Raw genomic sequence first — 19,782 nt, forward strand, 5'->3', positions numbered from 1 at the left:
GACACGTGTGTACGAGGTGTACTGAGCGGAGCCGCGTGTGTACGAGGTGTACTGAGCGGAGCCGCGTGTGTACGAGGTGTACTGAGCGGAGCCGCGTGTGTATGGAGCGGAGACGCGTGTATACGTAGTGTACGGAGCAGAGCCGCGTGTGTACGAGGTGTACGGAGCAGAGCCGCGTGTGTACGAGGTGTACGGAGCGGAGCCGCGTGTGTACGAGGTGTACGGAGCGGAGCCGCGCGTGTACGAGGTGTACGGAGCGGAGCCGCGCGTGTACGAGGCGTATGGAGCGGAGCCGCGTGTGTACGAGGTGTACTGAGTGGAGCCGCGTGTGTACGGAGTGGAGCCGCGTGTGTACGAGGTGTACTGAGCGGAGCCGCGTGTGTACGAGGTGTACTGAGCGGAGCCGCGTGTGTACGAGGTGTACTGAGTGGAGCCGCGTGTGTACGAGGTGTACTGAGTGGAGCCGCGTGGGTACGAGGTGTACGGAGCGGAGCCGCGCGTGTACGAGGCGTACGGAGCGGAGCCGCATGTGTACGAGGCGTACGGAGCGGAGCCGTGTGTACGAGGTGTACGGAGCGGAGCCGCATCTGTACGAGGTGTACGGAGCGGAGCCGCGCGTGTACGAGGTGTACGGAGCGGAGCCGCGTGTGTACAAGATGTACGGAGCAGAGCCGCGTGTGTACGAGGTGTACGGATCGGAGCCGCGTGTACGAGGTGTACGGAGCGGAGCCTTGTTTGTACGAGGTGTACGGAGCGGAGCCTTGTTTGTACGAAGTGTACGGAGCGGAGCCTTGTTTGTACGAGGTGTACGGAGCGGAGCCGCGTGTGTACGAGGTGTACTGAGCGGAGCCGCGTGTGTACGAGGTGTACTGAGCGGAGCCGCGTGTGTACGAGGTGTACTGAGCGGAGCCGCGTGTGTACGAGGTGTACTGAGCGGAGCCGCGTGTGTACGGAGCGGAGACACGTGTGTACGAGGTGTACTGAGCGGAGCCGCGTGTACGAGGTGTACGGAGCGGACCCTTGTTTGTACGAGGTGTACGGAGCGGAGCCTTGTTTGTACGAGGTGTACGGAGCGGAGCCTTGTTTGTACGAGGTGTACGGAGCGGAGCCGCGTGTGTACGAGGTGTACTGAGCGGAGCCGCGTGTGTACGAGGTGTACTGAGCGGAGCCGCGTGTGTACGAGGTGTACTGAGCGGAGCCGCGTGTGTACGAGGTGTACTGAGCGGAGCCGCGTGTGTACGAGGTGTACTGAGCGGACCCGCGTGTGTACGGAGCGGAGACACGTGTGTACGAGGTGTACTGAGCGGAGCCGCGTGTGTACGAGGTGTACTGAGCGGAGCCGCGTGTGTACGAGGTGTACTGAGCGGAGCCGCGTGTGTATGGAGCGGAGACGCGTGTATACGTAGTGTACGGAGCAGAGCCGCGTGTGTACGAGGTGTACGGAGCAGAGCCGCGTGTGTACGAGGTGTACGGAGCGGAGCCGCGTGTGTACGAGGTGTACGGAGCGGAGCCGCGCGTGTACGAGGTGTACGGAGCGGAGCCGCGCGTGTACGAGGCGTATGGAGCGGAGCCGCGTGTGTACGAGGTGTACTGAGTGGAGCCGCGTGTGTACGGAGTGGAGCCGCGTGTGTACGAGGTGTACTGAGCGGAGCCGCGTGTGTACGAGGTGTACTGAGCGGAGCCGCGTGTGTACGAGGTGTACTGAGTGGAGCCGCGTGTGTACGAGGTGTACTGAGTGGAGCCGCGTGGGTACGAGGTGTACTGAGCGGAGCCGCGCGTGTACGAGGCGTACGGAGCGGAGCCGCATGTGTACGAGGCGTACGGAGCGGAGCCGTGTGTACGAGGTGTACGGAGCGGAGCCGCATCTGTACGAGGTGTACGGAGCGGAGCCGCGCGTGTACGAGGTGTACGGAGCGGAGCCGCGTGTGTACAAGATGTACGGAGCAGAGCCGCGTGTGTACGAGGTGTACGGATCGGAGCCGCGTGTACGAGGTGTACGGAGCGGAGCCTTGTTTGTACGAGGTGTACGGAGCGGAGCCTTGTTTGTACGAAGTGTACGGAGCGGAGCCTTGTTTGTACGAGGTGTACGGAGCGGAGCCGCGTGTGTACGAGGTGTACTGAGCGGAGCCGCGTGTGTACGAGGTGTACTGAGCGGAGCCGCGTGTGTACGAGGTGTACTGAGCGGAGCCGCGTGTGTACGAGGTGTACTGAGCGGAGCCGCGTGTGTACGAGGTGTACTGAGCGGACCCGCGTGTGTACGGAGCGGAGACACATGTGTACGAGGTGTACTGAGCGGAGCCGCGTGTGTACGAGGTGTACTGAGCGGAGCCGCGTGTGTACGAGGTGTACTGAGCGGAGCCGCGTGTGTATGGAGCGGAGACGCGTGTATACGTAGTGTACGGAGCAGAGCCGCATGTGTACGAGGTGTACGGAGCAGAGCCGCGTGTGTACGAGGTGTACGGAGCGGAGCCGTGTGTGTACGAGGTGTACGGAGCGGAGCCGCGCGTGTACGAGGTGTACGGAGCGGAGCCGCGCGTGTACGAGGCGTATGGAGCGGAGCCGCGTGTGTACGAGGTGTACTGAGTGGAGCCGCGTGTGTACGGAGTGGAGCCGCGTGTGTACGAGGTGTACTGAGCGGAGCCGCGTGTGTACGAGGTGTACTGAGCGGAGCCGCGTGTGTACGAGGTGTACTGAGTGGAGCCGCGTGTGTACGAGGTGTACTGAGTGGAGCCGCGTGGGTACGAGGTGTACTGAGCGGAGCCGCGCGTGTACGAGACGTACGGAGCGGAGCCGCATGTGTACGAGGCGTACGGAGCGGAGCCGTGTGTACGAGGTGTACGGAGCGGAGCCGCATCTGTACGAGGTGTACGGAGCGGAGCCGCGTGTGTACGGAGTGGAGCCGCGTGTGTACGAGGTGTACTGAGCGGAGCCGCGTGTGTACGAGGTGTACTGAGCGGAGCCGCGTGTGTACGAGGTGTACTGAGTGGAGCCGCGTGTGTACGAGGTGTACTGAGTGGAGCCGCGTGGGTACGAGGTGTACTGAGCGGAGCCGCGCGTGTACGAGGCGTACGGAGCGGAGCCGCATGTGTACGAGGCGTACGGAGCGGAGCCGTGTGTACGAGGTGTACGGAGCGGAGCCGCATCTGTACGAGGTGTACGGAGCGGAGCCGCATCTGTACGAGGTGTACGGAGCGGAGCCGCGTGTGTACGAGGTGTACTGAGCGGAGCCGCGTGTGTGCGGAGCGGAGCCGCGTGTTTACGAGGTTTACGGAGCAGAGTCGCGTGTGTACGAGGTGTACGGAGCGGAGCCGCGTGTGTACGAGGTGTACTGAGCGGAGCCGCGTGTGTGCGGAGCGGAGCCGCGTGTTTACGAGGTTTACGGAGCAGAGTCGCGTGTGTACGAGGTGTACGGAGCAGAGCCGCGTGTGTACGAGGTGTACGGAGCAGAACCGCGCGTGTACTAGGTGTACGGAGCGGAGCCGCGCGTGTACAAGGTGTACGGAGCGGAGCCGCATGTGTACGAGGTGTACGGAGCAGAGCCGCGTGTGTACGAGGTGTACGGAGCAGAACCGCGCGTGTACGAGGTGTACGGAGCGGAGCCGCGTGTGTACGGGGTGTACGGAGCGGAGCCGCGCGTGTACGAGGTGTACGGAGCGGAGCCGCGCGTGTACGAGGTGTACGGAGCAGAGACGCGCGTGTACGAGGTGTACGGAGCAGAGCCGCGTGTGTACGGAGCAGAGCCGCGTGTGTACGAGGTGTACGGAGCAGAGCCGCGTGTGTGCGAGGTGTACGGAGCAGAGCCGCGTGTGTGCGAGGTGTACGGAGCGGAGCCGCATCTGTATGAGGTGTACGGAGCGGAGCCGCATGTGTACGAGGTGTACGGAGCGGAGCCGCGCGTGTACGAGGTGTACGGAGCGGAGCCGCATGTGTACGAGGTGTACGGAGCAGAGCCGCATGTGTACGAGGTGTACGGAGCGGAGCCGTGTGTACGAGGTGTACGGAGCGGAGCCGCGTGTGTACGAGGTGTACAGAGCGGAGCAGCGTGTCTACGAGGTGTACGGAGCAGAGCCGCGCGTGTACGAGGTATACGGAGCAGAGCCGCGCATGTACAAGGTATACGGAGCAGAGCCGCGCGTGTACAAGGTATACGGAGCAGAGCCGCGCGTGTACAAGGTATACGGAGCAGAGCCGCGCGTGTACAAGGTATACGGAGCAGAGCCGCGCGTGTACAAGGTATATGGAGCAGAGCCGCGCGTGTACAAGGTATACGGAGCAGAGCCGCGCGTGTACAAGGTATACGGAGCAGAGCCGCGCGTGTATGAGGTGTACGGAACGGAGCCGCGCGTGTACGACGTGTACGGAGCAGAGCCGCGTGTGTACGAGGTGTACGGAGCAGAGCCGCGTGTGTACGAGGTGTACGGAGCGGAGCCGCGTGTGTACGAGGTGTACGGAGCGGAGCCGCGTGTGTACGAGGTGTACGGAGCGGAGCCGCGTGTGTACGAGGTGTACGGAGCGGAGCCGCGTGTGTACGAGGTGTACGGAGCGGAGCCGCGTGTGTACGAGGTGTACAGAGCGGAGCCGCGTGTGTACGAGGTGTACGGAGCGGAGCCGCGTGTGTACGAGGTGTACGGAGCGGAGCCGCGTGTGTACGAGGTGTACGGAGCAGAGCCGCGTGTGTACGAGGTGTACGGAGCAGAGCCGCGCGTGTACGAGGTATACGGAGCGGAGCCGCGCGTGTACGAGGCGTACGGAGCGGAGCCGCGCATGTACGAGGCGTACGGAGCGGAGCCGTGTGTGTACGAGGTGTACGCGGAGCGGAGCCGCGCGTGTACGAGGCGTACGGAGTGGAGCCGCGTGTGTACGAGGCGTACGGAGCGTAGCCGTGTGTGTACGAGGTGTACAGAGCGGAGCCGTGTGTGTACGAGGTGTACGGAGCAGAGCCGCGTGTACGAGGTGTACGGAGCAGAGCCGCATATGTACGAGGTCTACGGATCGGAGCTGCGTGTACGAGGTGTACTGAGCGGAGCCTTGTTTGTACGAGGTGTACGGAGCGGAGCCGCGTGTACGAGGTGTACGGAGCGGAGCCGCGTGTGTACGAGGTGTACAGAGCAGAGCCGCGTGTGTACGAGGTGTACTGAGTGGAGCCGCGTGTGTACGGAGCGGAGCCGCGCGTGTATGAGGTGTACGGAGCGGAGCCGTGTGTACGAGGTGTACGGAGCGGAGCCGTGTGTACGAGGTGTACGGAGCGGAGCCGTGTGTACGAGGTGTACGGAGCAGAGCCGCGCGTGTACGAGGTGTACGGAGCAGAGCCGCGCATGTACGAGGTGTACGGAGCAGAGCCGCGCGTGTACGAGGTGTACGGAGCAGAGCCGCGCGTGTACGAGGTGTACGGAGCAGAGCCGCGCGTGTACGAGGTGTACGGAGCAGAGCCGCGCGTGTACGAGGTGTACGGAGCAGAGCCGCGCGTGTACGAGGTGTACGGAGCAGAGCCGCGCGTGTACGAGGTGTACGGAGCAGAGCCGCGCGTGTACGAGGTGTACGGAGCAGAGCCGCGCGTGTACGAGGTGTACGGAGCGGAGCCGCGCGTGTACGAGGTGTACGGAGCGGAGCCGCGTGTGTACGAGGTGTACGGAGCAGAGCCGCGCGTGTACGAGGTTTACGGAGCGGAGCCGCATATGTACGAGGTGTACGGATCGGAGCTGCGTGTACGAGGTGTACTGAGCGGCGCCTTGTTTGTACGAGGTGTACGGAGCGGAGCCGCGTGTACGAGGTGTACTGAGCGGAGCCGCGCGTGTACGAGGTGTACGGAGCAGAGCCGCGCGTGTACGAGGTGTACGGAGCGGAGCCGCGCGTGTACGAGGTGTACGGAGCGGAGCCGCGCGTGTACGAGGTGTACGGAGCGGAGCCGCGTGTGTACGAGGTGTACGGAGCAGAGCCGCGCGTGTACGAGGTTTACGGAGCGGAGCCGCATATGTACGAGGTGTACGGATCGGAGCTGCGTGTACGAGGTGTACTGAGCGGCGCCTTGTTTGTACGAGGTGTACGGAGCGGAGCCGCGTGTACGAGGTGTACTGAGCGGAGCCGCGTGTGTACGAGGTGTACTGAGCGGAGCCGCGTGTGTACGAGGTGTACTGAGTGGAGCCGCGTGTGTACGGAGCGGAGCCGCGCGTGTACGAGGTGTACGGAGCGGAGCCGCGTGTACGAGGTGTACGGAGCAGAGCCGCGTGTGTACGAGGTGTTCGGAGCAGAGCCGCGTGTGTACGAGGTGTACGGAGCAGAGCCGCGTGTGTACGAGGTGTACGGAGCAGAGCCGCGTGTGTACGAGGTGTACGGAGCAGAGCCGCGTGTGTGCGAGGTGTACGGAGCAGAGCCGCGTGTGTGCGAGGTGTACGGAGCAGAGCCGCGTGTGTGCGAGGTGTACGGAGCAGAGCCGCGTGTGTACGAGGTGTACGGAGCGGAGCCGTGTGTACGAGGTGTACGGAGCGGAGCCGTGTGTACGAGGTGTACGGAGCGGAGCCGCGCGTGTACGAGGTGTACGGAGCAGAGCCGCGCGTGTACGAGGTGTACGGAGCAGAGCCGCGCGTGTACGAGGTGTACGGAGCAGAGCCGCGCGTGTACGAGGTGTACGGAGCAGAGCCGCGCGTGTACGAGGTGTACGGAGCAGAGCCGCGCGTGTACGAGGTGTACGGAGCGGAGCCGCGCGTGTACGAGGTGTACGGAGCGGAGCCGCGCGTGTACGAGGTGTACGGAGCGGAGCCGCGCGTGTACGAGGTGTACGGAGCGGAGCCGCGCGTGTACGAGGTGTACGGAGCGGAGCCGCGCGTGTACGAGGTGTACGGAGCGGAGCCGCGCGTGTACGAGGTGTACGGAGCGGAGCCGCGCGTGTGCGAGGTGTACGGAGCGGAGCCGCGTGTGTGCGAGGTGTACGGAGCGGAGCCGCGTGTGTACGAGGTGTACAGAGCGGAGCCGCGCGTGTACGAGGCGTACGGAGCGGAGCCGCGCTTGTACGAGGCGTACGGAGCGGAGCCGCGCTTGTACGAGGCGTACGGAGCGGAGCCGCGTGTGTACGAGGTGTACGCGGAGCGGAGCCGCGCGTGTACGAGGCGTACGGAGTGGAGCCGCGTGTGTATGAGGCGAACGGAGCGTAGCCGTGTGTGTACGAGGTGTACAGAGCGGAGCCGTGTGTGTACGAGGTGTACGGAGCAGAGCCGCGTGTACGAGGTGTACGGAGCAGAGCCGCATATGTACGAGGTCTACGGATCGGAGCTGCGTGTACGAGGTGTACTGAGCGGAGCCTTGTTTGTACGAGGTGTACGGAGCGGAGCCGCGTGTACGAGGTGTACGGAGCGGAGCCGCGTGTGTACGAGGTGTACAGAGCAGAGCCGCGTGTGTACGAGGTGTACGGAGCGGAGCCGCGTATGTACGAGGTGTACTGAGCGGAGCCGCATGTGTACGAGGTGTACTGAGTGGAGCCGCGTGTGTACGGAGCGGAGCCGCGCGTGTATGAGGTGTACGGAGCGGAGCCGTGTGTACGGAGCAGAGCTGGGTGTGTACGAGGTGTACGGAGCAGAGCCGCGTGTGTACGAGGTGTACGGAGCAGAGCCGCGTGTGTACGAGGTGTACGGAGCAGAGCCGCGTGTGTACGAGGTGTACGGAGCAGAGCCGCGTGTGTGCGAGGTGTACGGAGCAGAGCCGCGTGTGTGCGAGGTGTACGGAGCAGAGCCGCGTGTGTACGAGGTGTACGGAGCGGAGCCGTGTGTACGAGGTGTACGGAGCGGAGCCGTGTGTACGAGGTGTACGGAGCGGAGCCGTGTGTACGAGGTGTACGGAGCAGAGCCGCGCGTGTACGAGGTGTACGGAGCAGAGCCGCGCGTGTACGAGGTGTACGGAGCAGAGCCGCGCGTGTACGAGGTGTACGGAGCAGAGCCGCGCGTGTACGAGGTGTACGGAGCAGAGCCGCGCGTGTACGAGGTGTACGGAGCAGAGCCGCGCGTGTACGAGGTGTACGGAGCAGAGCCGCGCGTGTACGAGGTGTACGGAGCAGAGCCGCGCGTGTACGAGGTGTACGGAGCAGAGCCGCGTGTGTACGAGGTGTACGGAGCAGAGCCGCGCGTGTACGAGGTGTACGGAGCAGAGCCACGCGTGTACGAGGTGTACGGAGCGGAGCCGCGCGTGTACGAGGTGTACGGAGCGGAGCCGCGTGTGTACGAGGTGTACGGAGCGGAGCCGCGTGTGTACGAGGTGTACGGAGCGGAGCCGCGTGTGTACGAGGTGTACTGAGCGGAGCCGCGTGTGTACGAGGTGTACTGAGCGGAGCCGCATGTGTACGAGGTGTACTGAGTGGAGCCGCGTGTGTACGAGGTGTACTGAGCGGAGCCGCGTGTGTACGGAGCGGAGCCGTGTGTGTACGAGGTGTACGGAGCAAAGACGTGTGTGTACGAGGTGTACGGAGCCGAGTCGCGTGTGTACGAGGTGTACGGAGCCGAGTCGCATGTGTACGAGGTGTACGGAGCAGAGCCGCGTGTGTACGAGGTGTACGGAGCAGAGCCGCGTGTGTACGAGGTGTACGGAGCAGAGCCGCGTGTGTACGAGGTGTACGGAGCAGAGCCGCATGTGTACGAGGTGTACGGAGCAGAGCCGCGTGTGTACGAGGTGTACGGAGCAGAGCCGCGTGTGTACGGAGCAGAGCCGCGTGTGTACGAGGTGTACGGAGCAGAGCCGCGTGTGTACGAGGTGTACGGAGCAGAGCCGCGTGTGTACGAGGTGTACGGAGCAGAGCCGCGTGTGTACGAGGTGTACGGAGCAGAGCCGCGTGTGTACGAGGTGTACGGAGCAGAGCCGCGTGTGTGCGAGGTGTACGGAGCAAAGCCGCGTGTGTGCGAGGTGTACGGAGCGGAGCCGCATCTGTATGAGGTGTACGGAGCGGAGCCGCATGTGTACGAGGTGTACGGAGCGGAGCCGCGCGTGTACGAGGTGTACGGAGCGGAGCCGCATGTGTACGAGGTGTACGGAGCAGAGCCGCATGTGTACGAGGTGTACGGAGCGGAGCCGTGTGTACGAGGTGTACGGAGCGGAGCCGCGTGTGTACGAGGTGTACAGAGCGGAGCAGCGTGTCTACGAGGTGTACGGAGCAGAGCCGCGCGTGTACGAGGTATACGGAGCAGAGCCGCGCGTGTACAAGGTATACGGAGCAGAGCCGCGCGTGTACAAGGTATACGGAGCAGAGCCGCGCGTGTACAAGGTATACGGAGCAGAGCCGCGCGTGTACAAGGTATACGGAGCAGAGCCGCATGTGTACGAGGTGTACGGAGCAGAGCCGCGCGTGTACGAGGTGTACGGAACGGAGCCGCGCGTGTACGACGTGTACGGAGCAGAGCCGCGTGTGTACGAGGTGTACGGAGCAGAGCCGCGTGTGTACGAGGTGTACAGAGCGGAGCCGCGTGTGTACGAGGTGTACGGAGCGGAGCCGCGTGTGTACGAGGTGTACGGAGCGGAGCCGCGTGTGTACGAGGTGTACGGAGCGGAGCCGCGTGTGTACGAGGTGTACGGAGCGGAGTCGCGTGTGTACGAGGTGTACGGAGCGGAGCCGCGTGTGTACGAGGTGTACGGAGCAGAGCCGCGTGTGTACGAGGTGTACGGAGCAGAGCCGCGTGTGTACGAGGTGTACTGAGCGGAGCCGCGTGTGTACGAGGTGTACTGAGCGGAGCCGCATGTGTACGAGGTGTACTGAGTAGAGCCGCGTGTGTACAAGGTGTACTGAGCGGAGCCGCGTGTGTACGGAGCGGAGCCGTGTGTGTACGAGGTGTACGGAGCAAAGACGTGTGTGTACGAGGTGTACGGAGCCGAGTCGCGTGTGTACGAGGTGTACGGAGCCGAGTCGCATGTGTACGAGGTGTACGGAGCAGAGCCGCGTGTGTACGAGGTGTACGGAGCAGAGCCGCGTGTGTACGAGGTGTACGGAGCAGAGCCGCGTGTGTACGAGGTGTACGGAGCAGAGCCGCATGTGTACGAGGTGTACGGAGCAGAGCCGCGTGTGTACGAGGTGTACGGAGCAGAGCCGCTTGTGTACGGAGCAGAGCCGCGTGTGTACGAGGTGTACGGAGCAGAGCCGCGTGTGTACGAGGTGTACGGAGCAGAGCCGCGTGTGTACGAGGTGTACGGAGCAGAGCCGCGTGTGTACGAGGTGTACGGAGCAGAGCCGCGTGTGTACGAGGTGTACGGAGCAGAGCCGCGTGTGTGCGAGGTGTACGGAGCAGAGCCGCGTGTGTGCGAGGTGTACGGAGCGGAGCCGCATCTGTAGGAGGTGTACGGAGCGGAGCCGCATGTGTACGAGGAGTACGGAGCGGAGCCGCGCGTGTACGAGGTGTACGGAGCGGAGCCGCATGTGTACGAGGTGTACGGAGCAGAGCCGCATGTGTACGAGGTGTACGGAGCGGAGCCGTGTGTACGAGGTGTACGGAGCGGAGCCGCGTGTGTACGAGGTGTACAGAGCGGAGCAGCGTGTCTACGAGGTGTACGGAGCAGAGCCGCGCGTGTACGAGGTATACGGAGCAGAGCCGCGCGTGTACAAGGTATACGGAGCAGAGCCGCGCGTGTACAAGGTATACGGAGCAGAGCCGCGCGTGTACAAGGTATACGGAGCAGAGCCGCGCGTGTACAAGGTATACGGAGCAGAGCCGCGCGTGTACAAGGTATACGGAGCAGAGCCGCATGTGTACGAGGTGTACGGAGCAGAGCCGCGCGTGTACGAGGTGTACGGAACGGAGCCGCGCGTGTACGACGTGTACGGAGCAGAGCCGCGTGTGTACGAGGTGTACGGAGCAGAGCCGCGTGTGTACGAGGTGTACGGAGCGGAGCCGCGTGTGTACGAGGTGTACGGAGCGGAGCCGCGTGTGTACGAGGTGTACGGAGCGGAGCCGCGTGTGTACGAGGTGTACGGAGCGGAGCCGCGTGTGTACGAGGTGTACGGAGCGGAGTCGCGTGTGTACGAGGTGTACGGAGCGGAGCCGCATGTGTACGAGGTGTACGGAGCAGAGCCGCGTGTGTACGAGGTGTACGGAGCAGAGCCGCGCGTGTACGAGGTATACGGAGCGGAGCCGCGCGTGTACGAGGCGTACGGAGCGGAGCCGTGTGTGTACGAGGTGTACGCGGAGCGGAGCCGCGCGTGTACGAGGCGTACGGAGTGGAGCCGCGTGTGTATGAGGCGTACGGAGCGTAGCCGTGTGTGTACGAGGTGTACAGAGCGGAGCCGTGTGTGTACGAGGTGTACGGAGCAGAGCCGCGTGTACGAGGTGTACGGAGCAGAGCCGCATATGTACGAGGTCTACGGATCGGAGCTGCGTGTACGAGGTGTACTGAGCGGAGCCTTGTTTGTACGAGGTGTACGGAGCGGAGCCGCGTGTACGAGGTGTACGGAGCGGAGCCGCGTGTGTACGAGATGTACAGAGCAGAGCCGCGTGTGTACGAGGTGTACGGAGCGGAGCCGCGTATGTACGAGGTGTACTGAGCGGAGCCGCATGTGTACGAGGTGTACTGAGTGGAGCCGCGTGTGTACGGAGCGGAGCCGCGCGTGTATGAGGTGTACGGAGCGGAGCCGTGTGTACGAGGTGTACGGAGCAGAGCCGCGTGTGTGCGAGGTGTACGGAGCAGAGCCGCGTGTGTACGAGGTGTACGGAGCAGAGCTGCGTGTGTACGAGGTGTACGGAGCAGAGTCGCGTGTGTACGAGGTGTACGGAGCAGAGCCGCGTGTGTATGAGGTGTACGGAGCAGAGCCGCGTGTGTACGAGGTGTACGGAGCAGAGCCGCGTGTGTGCGAGGTGTACGGAGCAGAGCCGCGTGTGTACGAGGTGTACGGAGCAGAGCCGCGTGTGTACGAGATGTACAGAGCGGAGCCTTGTGTACGAGGTGTACGGAGCGGAGCCGTGTGTATGAGGTGTACGGAGCGGAGCCGTGCGTGTACGAGGTGTACGGAGCAGAGCCGCGCGTGTACGAGGTGTAAGGAGCGGAGCCGCGCGTGTACGAGGTGTACGGAGCGGAGCCGCGCGTGTACGAGGTGTACGGAGCGGAGCCGCGCGTGTACGAGATGTACGGAGCGGAGCCGCGCGTGTACGAGGTGTACAGAGCAGAGCCGCATGTGTACGAGGTGTACGGAGCGGAGCCGCATGTGTACGAGGTGTACGGAGCGGAGCCGCATGTGTACGAGGTGTACGGAGCGGAGCCGCATGTGTACGAGGTGTACGGAGTGGAGCCGCGTGTGTACGGAGCGGAGCCGCATGTGTACGAGGTGTACGGAGCAGAGCAGTGTGTGTACGAGGTGTACGGAGCAGAGCCGCGTGTGTACGAGGTGTACGGAGCAGAGCCGCGCGTGTACGAGGTGTACGGAGCGGAGCCGCGCGTGTACGAGGTGTACGGAGCGGAGCCGCGCGTGTACGAGGTGTACGGAGCGGAGCCGCATGTGTACGAGGTGTACGGAGCGGAGCCGCATGTGTACGAGGTGTACGGAGCAGAGCCGCATGTGTACGAGGTGTACTGAGTGGAGCCGAGTGTGTACAAGGTGTACTGAGCGGAGCCGCGTGTGTACGGAGCGGAGCCGTGTGTGTACGAGGTGTACGGAGCAGAGCCGCGCGTGTACGAGGTGTACGGAGCAGAGCCGCGTGTGTACGAGGTGTACGGAGCAGAGCCGCGCGTGTACGAGGTGTACGGAGCGGAGCCGCGCGTGTACGAGGTGTACGGAGCGGAGCCGCATGTGTACGAGGTGTACGGAGCGGAGCCGCATGTGTACGAGGTGTACGGAGCAGAGCCGCATGTGTACGAGGTGTACTGAGTGGAGCCGAGTGTGTACAAGGTGTACTGAGCGGAGCCGCGTGTGTACGGAGCGGAGCCGTGTGTGTACGGAGCAGAGCCGTGTGTGTACGAGGTGTACGGAGCAGAGCCGCGTATGTACGAGGTGTACGGAGCCGAGTCGCGTGTGTACGAGGTGTACGGAGCCGAGTCGCGTGTGTACGAGGTGTACGGAGCAGAGCCGCGTGTGTACGAGGTGTACGGAGCAGAGCCGCGTTTGTACGGAGCAGAGCCGCGTGTGTGCGAGATGTACGGAGCAGAGCCCCGTGTGTGCGAGGTGTACGGAGCAGAGCCCCGTGTGTGCGAGGTGTACGGAGCAGAGCCGCGCGTGTACGAGGTGTACGGAGCAGAGCCGCGCGTGTACGAGGTGTACGGAGCGTAGCCGCGCGTGTACGGAGCGGAGCCGTGTGTGTACGAGGTGTACGGAGCAGAGCCGTGTGTGTACGAGGTGTACGGAGCAGAGCCGCGTGTGTACAAGGTGTACGGAGCAGAGCCGCGTGTGTACGAGGTGTACGGAGCAGAGCCGCGTGTGTACGAGGTGTACGGAGCGGAGCCGCGTGTGTACGAGGTGTACGGAGCGGAGCCGCGCGTGTACGAGGTGTACGGAGCGGAGCCGCGCGTGTACGGAGCGGAGCCGTGTGTGTACGAGGTGTACGGAGCGGAGCCGCGCGTGTACGAGGTGTACGGAGCGGAGCCGCGCGTGTACGGAGCGGAGCCGGGTGTGTACGAGGTATACGGAGCAGAGCCGCGCGTGTACGAGGTATACAGAGCGGAGTCGCGCGTGTACGAGGCGTACGGAGCGGAGCCGCGCGTGTACGAGGTGTACGGAGCGGAGCCGCATGTGTACGAGGTGTACGGAGCAGAGCCGCATGTGTACGAGGTGTACGGAGCAGAGCCGCATGTGTACGAGGTGTATGGAGCGGAGCCGTGTGTACGAGGTGTACGGAGCGGAGCCGCATGTGTACGAGGTGTACGGAGCGGAGCCGCGTGTGTACGAGGTGTACTGAGTGGAGCCGCGTGTGTACGGAGCGGAGCCGCGTGTGTACGGAGCGGAGCCGCGTGTGTACGAGGTGTACGGAGCAGAGCAGTGTGTGTACAAGGTGTACGGAGCAGAGCCGCGCATGTACGAGGTGTACGGAGCAGAGCCTCGCGTGTACGAGGTGTATGGAGCAGAGCCTCGCGTGTACGAGGTGTACGGAGCAGAGCCGCGCGTGTACGAGGTGTACGGAGCGGAGCCGCGCGTGTACGAGGTGTACGGAGCGGAGCCGCATGTGTACGAGGTGTACGGAGCGGAGCCGCATGTGTACGAGGTGTACGGAGCAGAGCCGCATGTGTACGAGGTGTACGGAGCAGAGCCGCATGTGTACGAGGTGTACGGAGCGGAGCCGCGTGTGTACGAGGTGTACTGAGCGGAGCCGCGTGTGTACGAGGTGTACTGAGTGGAGCCGAGTGTGTACAAGGTGTACTGAGCGGAGCCGCGTGTGTACGGAGCGGAGCCGTGTGTGTACGAGGTGTACGGAGCAGAGCCGTGTGTGTACGAGGTGTACGGAGCAGAGCCGCGTGTGTACGAGGTGTACGGAGCAGAGCCGCGTGTGTACGAGGTGTACGGAGCAGAGCCGCGTGTGTACGAGGTGTACGGAGCAGAGCCGCGTGTGTGCGAGGTGTACGGAGCAGAGCCGCGTGTGTGCGAGGTGTACGGAGCAGAGCCGCGTGTGTAGGAGGTGTACGGAGCAGAGCCGCATCTGTATGAGGTGTACGGAGCGGAGCCGCATGTGTACGAGGTGTACGGAGCGGAGCCGCGCGTGTACGAGGTGTACGGAGCGGAGCCGCGCATGTACGAGGTGTACGGAGCGGAGCCGCACGTGTACGAGGTGTACGGAGCGGAGCCGCGCGTGTACGAGGTGTACGGAGCGGAGCCACGCGTGTACGAGGTGTACGGAGCAGAGCCGCGCGTGTACGAGGTGTACGGAGCGGAGCCACGCGTGTACGAGGTGTACGGAGCAGAGCCGCGTGTACGAGGTGTACGGAGCAGAGCCGCGTGTACGAGGTGTACGGAGCAGAGCCGCGTGTACGAGGTGTACGGAGCAGAGCCACGCGTGTACGAGGTGTACGGAGCAGAGCCACGCGTGTACGAGGTGTACGGAGCAGAGCCACGCGTGTACGAGGTGTACGGAGCAGAGCCACGCGTGTACGAGGTGTACGGAGCAGAGCCACGCGTGTACGAGGTGTACGGAGCAGAGCCACGCGTGTACGAGGTGTACGGAGCGGAGCCGCGCGTGTACGAGGTGTACGGAGCGGAGCCGCATGTGTACGAGGTGTACGGAGTGGAGCCGCATGTGTACGAGGTGTACGGAGCGGAGCCGTAGGTACGAGGTGTACGTAGCGGAGCCGTGTGTGTACGAGGTGTACTGAGCGGAGCCGCGTGTGTACGAGGTGTACTGAGTGGGGCCGCGTGTGTACGGAGCGGAGCCGCGTGTGTACGAGGTGTACGGAGCAGAGCCGTTTGTGTACGAGGTGTATGGAGCAGAGCCGCGTGTGTACGAGGTGTACGGAACAGAGCCGCGTGTGTACGAGGTGTACGGAGCGGAGCCGCATGTGTATGAGGTGTACGGAGCGGAGCCGCGTGTGTACGAGGTGTACGGATCGGAGCTGCGTGTACGAGGTGTACTGAGCTGAGCCTTGTTTGTACGAGGTGTACGGAGCGGAGCCGCGTGTACGAGGTGTACGGAGCGGAGCCGCGTGTACGAGGTGTACGGAGCGGAGCCGCGTGTGTACGAGGTGTACGGAGCGGAGCCGCGTGTGTACGAGGTGTACAGAGCAGAGCCGCGTGTGTACGAGGTGTACTGAGCGGAGCCGCATGTGCACGAGGTGTACTGAGCGGAGCCGCGTGTGTACGAGGTGTACTGAGCGGAGCCGCGTGTGTACGAGGTGTACTGAGTGGAGCCGCGTGTGTACGGAGCGGAGCCGCGCGTGTACGAGGTGTACGGAGCAGAGACGCGTGTGTACGAGGTGTACGGAGCGGAGCCGCGTGTGTACGAGGTGTACGGAGCAGAGCCGCGTGTGTACGAGGTGTACGGAGCAGAGCCGCGTGTGTACGAGGTGTACGGAGCAGAGCCGCGTGTGTGCGAGGTGTACGGAGCAGAGCCGCGTGTGTGCGAGGTGTACGGAGCAGAGCCGCGTGTGTGCGAGGTGTACGGAGCGGAACCGCATCTGTATGAGGTGTACGGAGCGGAGCCGCGTGTACGAGGTGTACTGAGCTGAGCCTTGTTTGTACGAGGTGTACGGAGTGGAGCCGCGTGTACGAGGTGTACGGAGCGGAGCCGCGTGTACGAGGTGTACGGAGCGGAGCCGCGTGTGTACGAGGTGTACGGAGCGGAGCCGCGTGTGTACGAGGTGTACGGAGCGGAGCCGCGTGTGTACGACGTGTACGGAGCGGAGCCGCGTGTGTACGAGGTGTACGGAGCGGAGCCGCATGTGTACGAGGTGTACTGAGCGGAGCCGAGTGTGTACGGAGCGGAGCCGCGCGTGTACGAGGTGTACCGAGCGGAGCCGTGTGTACGAGGTGTACGGAGCAGAGACGCGTGTGTACGAGGTGTACGGAGCGGAGACGCGTGTGTACGAGGTGTACGGAGCGGAGCCGCGTGTGTACGAGGTGTACGGAGCAGAGCCGCGTGTGTACGAGGTGTACGGAGCAGAGCCGCGTGTGTACGAGGTGTACGGAGCAGAGCCGCGTGTGTACGAGGTGTACGGAGCAGAGCCGCGTGTGTGCGAGGTGTACGGAGCAGAGCCGCGTGTGTGCGAGGCGTACGGAGCAGAGCCGCGTGTGTACGAGGTGTACGGAGTGGAGCCGTGTGTACGAGGTGTACGGAGCGGAGCCGTGTGTACGAGGTGTACGGAGCGGAGCCGCGTGTGTACGGAGCGGAGCCGCGCGTGGACGAGGTGTACGGAGCGGAGCCGCGCGTGTACGAGGTGTACGGAGCGGAGCCGCGTGTGTACGAGGTGTACGGAGCGGAGCCGCGTGTGTACGAGGTGTACGGAGCGGAGCCGCGCGTGGACGAGGTGTACGGAGCGGAGCCGCGCGTGGACGAGGTGTACGGAGCGGAGCCGCGCGTGGACGAGGTGTACGGAGCGGAGCCGCGCGTGGACGAGGTGTACGGAGCGGAGCCGCGCGTGGACGAGGTGTACGGAGCGGAGCCGCGCGTGGACGAGGTGTACGGAGCGGAGCCGCGTGGACGAGGTGTACGGAGCGGAGCCGCGCGTGGACGAGGTGTACGGAGCGGAGCCGCGCGTGGACGAGGTGTGCGGAGCCGCGCGTTGACGAGGTGTACGGAGCGGAGCCGCGCGTGGACGAGGTGTACGGAGCGGAGCCGCGCGTGGACGAGGTGTACGGAGCGGAGTCGCGCGTGGACGAGGTGTACGGAGCGGAGCCGCGCGTGGACGAGGTGTACGGAGCGGAGCCGCGCGTGGACGAGGTGTACGGAGCGGAGCCGCGCGTGTACGAGGTGTACGGAGCGGAGCCGCGCGTGTACGAGGTGTACGGAGCGGAGCCGCGCGTGTACGAGGTGTACGGAGCGGAGCCGTAGGTACGAGGTGTACGTAGCGGAGCCGTGTGTGTACGAGGTGTACGGAGCAGAGCCGCGTGTGTGCGAGGTGTACGGAGCAGAGCCGCGTGTGTGCGAGGTGTACGGAGCGGAACCGCATCTGTATGAGGTGTACGGAGCGGAGCCGCGCGTGTACGAGGTGTACGGAGCGGAGCCGCGCGTGTACGAGGTGTACGGAGCGGAGCCGTATGTGTATGAGGTGTACGGAGCGGAGCCGCGTGTGTACGAGGTGTACGGATCGGAGCTGCGTGTACGAGGTGTACTGAGCTGAGCCTTGTTTGTACGAGGTGTACGGAGCGGAGCCGCGTGTACGAGGTGTACGGAGCGGAGCCGCGTGTACGAGGTGTACGGAGCGGAGCCGCGTGTGTACGAGGTGTACGGAGCGGAGCCGCGTGTGTACGATGTGTACGGAGCGGAGCCGCGTGTGTACGAGGTGTACGGAGCGGAGCCGCATGTGTACGAGGTGTACTGAGCGGAGTCGAGTGTGTACGGAGCGGAGCCGCGCGTGTACGAGGTGTACCGAGCGGAGCCGTGTGTACGAGGTGTACGGAGCAGAGACGCGTGTGTACGAGGTGTACGGAGCGGAGACGCGTGTGTACGAGGTGTACGGAGCGGAGCCGCGTGTGTACGAGGTGTACCGAGCGGAGCCGTGTGTACGAGGTGTACGGAGCAGAGACGCGTGTGTACGAGGTGTACGGAGCGGAGACGCGTGTGTACGAGGTGTACGGAGCGGAGCCGCGTGTGTACGAGGTGTACGGAGCAGAGCCGCGTGTGTACGAGGTGTACGGAGCAGAGCCGCGTGTGTACGAGGTGTACGGAGCAGAGCCGCATGTGTACGAGGTGTACGGAGCAGAGCCGCGTGTGTGCGAGGTGTACGGAGCAGAGCCGCGTGTGTGCGAGGTGTACGGAGCAGAGCCGCGTGTGTACGAGGTGTACGGAGCGGAGCCGTGTGTACGAGGTGTACGGAGCGGAGCCATGTGTACGAGGTGTACGGAGCGGAGCCGCGTGTGTACGGAGCGGAGCCGCGTGTGTACGAGGTGTACGGAGCAGAGCCGCGTGTGTACGAGGTGTACGGAGCGGAGCCGCGTGTGTACGAGGTGTACGGAGCGGAGCCGCGCGTGGACGAGGTGTAAGGAGCGGAGCCGCGCGTGGACGAGGTGTACGGAGCGGAGCCGCGCGTGGACGAGGTGTACGGAGCGGAGCCGCGCGTGGACGAGGTGTACGGAGCGGAGCCGCGCGTGGACGAGGTGTACGGAGCGGAGCCGCGCGTGGACGAGGTGTACGGAGCGGAGCCGCGCGTGGACGAGGTGTACGGAGCGGAGCCGCGCGTGGACGAGGTGTACGGAGCGGAGCCGCGCGTGGACGAGGTGTGCGGAGCCGCGCGTGGACGAGGTGTACGGAGCGGAGCCGCGCGTGGACGAGGTGTACGGAGCGGAGCCGCGCGTGGACGAGGTGTACGGAGCGGAGCCGCGCGTGGACGAGGTGTACGGAGCGGAGCCGCGCGTGGACGAGGTGTACGGAGCGGAGCCGTAGGTACGAGGTGTACGTAGCGGAGCCGTGTGTGTACGAGGTGTACGGAGCGGAGCCGCGTGTGTACGAGGTGTACTGAGCGGAGCCGCGTGTGTACGGAGCGGAGCCGCGTGTGTACGAGGTGTACGGAGCAGAGCCGTTTGTGTACGAGGTGTACGGAGCAGAGCCGCGTGTGTACGAGGTGTACGGAACGGAGCCGCGTGTGTACGAGGTGTACGGAGCGGAGCCGCGCGTGTACGAGGTGTACGGAGCGGAGCCGCGCGTGTACGAGGTGTACGGAGCGGAGCCGCGCGTGTACGAGGTGTACGGAGCGGAGCCGCGCGTGTACGAGGTGTACGAGGTGTACGGAGCAGAGCCACGCGTGTACGAGGTGTACGGAGCAGAGCCACGCGTGTACGAGGTGTACGGAGCGGAGCCGCGCGTGTACGAGGTGTACGGAGCGGAGCCGCATGTGTACGAGGTGTACAGAGCGGAGCCGCATGTGTACGAGGTGTACGGAGTGGAGCCGTAGGTACGAGGTGTACGTAGCGGAGCCGTGTGTGTACGAGGTGTACTGAGCGGAGCCGCGTGTGTACGAGGTGTACTGAGTGGAGCCGCGTGTGTACGGAGCGGAGCCGCGTGTGTACGAGGTGTACGGAGCGGAGCCGCGCGTGGACGAGGTGTACGGAGCGGAGCCGCGCGTGGACGAGGTGTACGGAGCGGAGCCGCGCGTGGACGAGGTGTACGGAGCGGAGCCGCGCGTGGACGAGGTGTACGGAGCGGAGCCGCGCGTGGACGAGGTGTACGGAGCGGAGCCGCGCGTGGACGAGGT

This window comes from Phyllobates terribilis, unplaced genomic scaffold, assembly GCF_046119375.1.
Source record: "Phyllobates terribilis strain yellow unplaced genomic scaffold, ASM4611937v1 Scaffold_61__1_contigs__length_8056638, whole genome shotgun sequence".
Taxonomy (NCBI): domain Eukaryota; kingdom Metazoa; phylum Chordata; class Amphibia; order Anura; family Dendrobatidae; genus Phyllobates; species Phyllobates terribilis.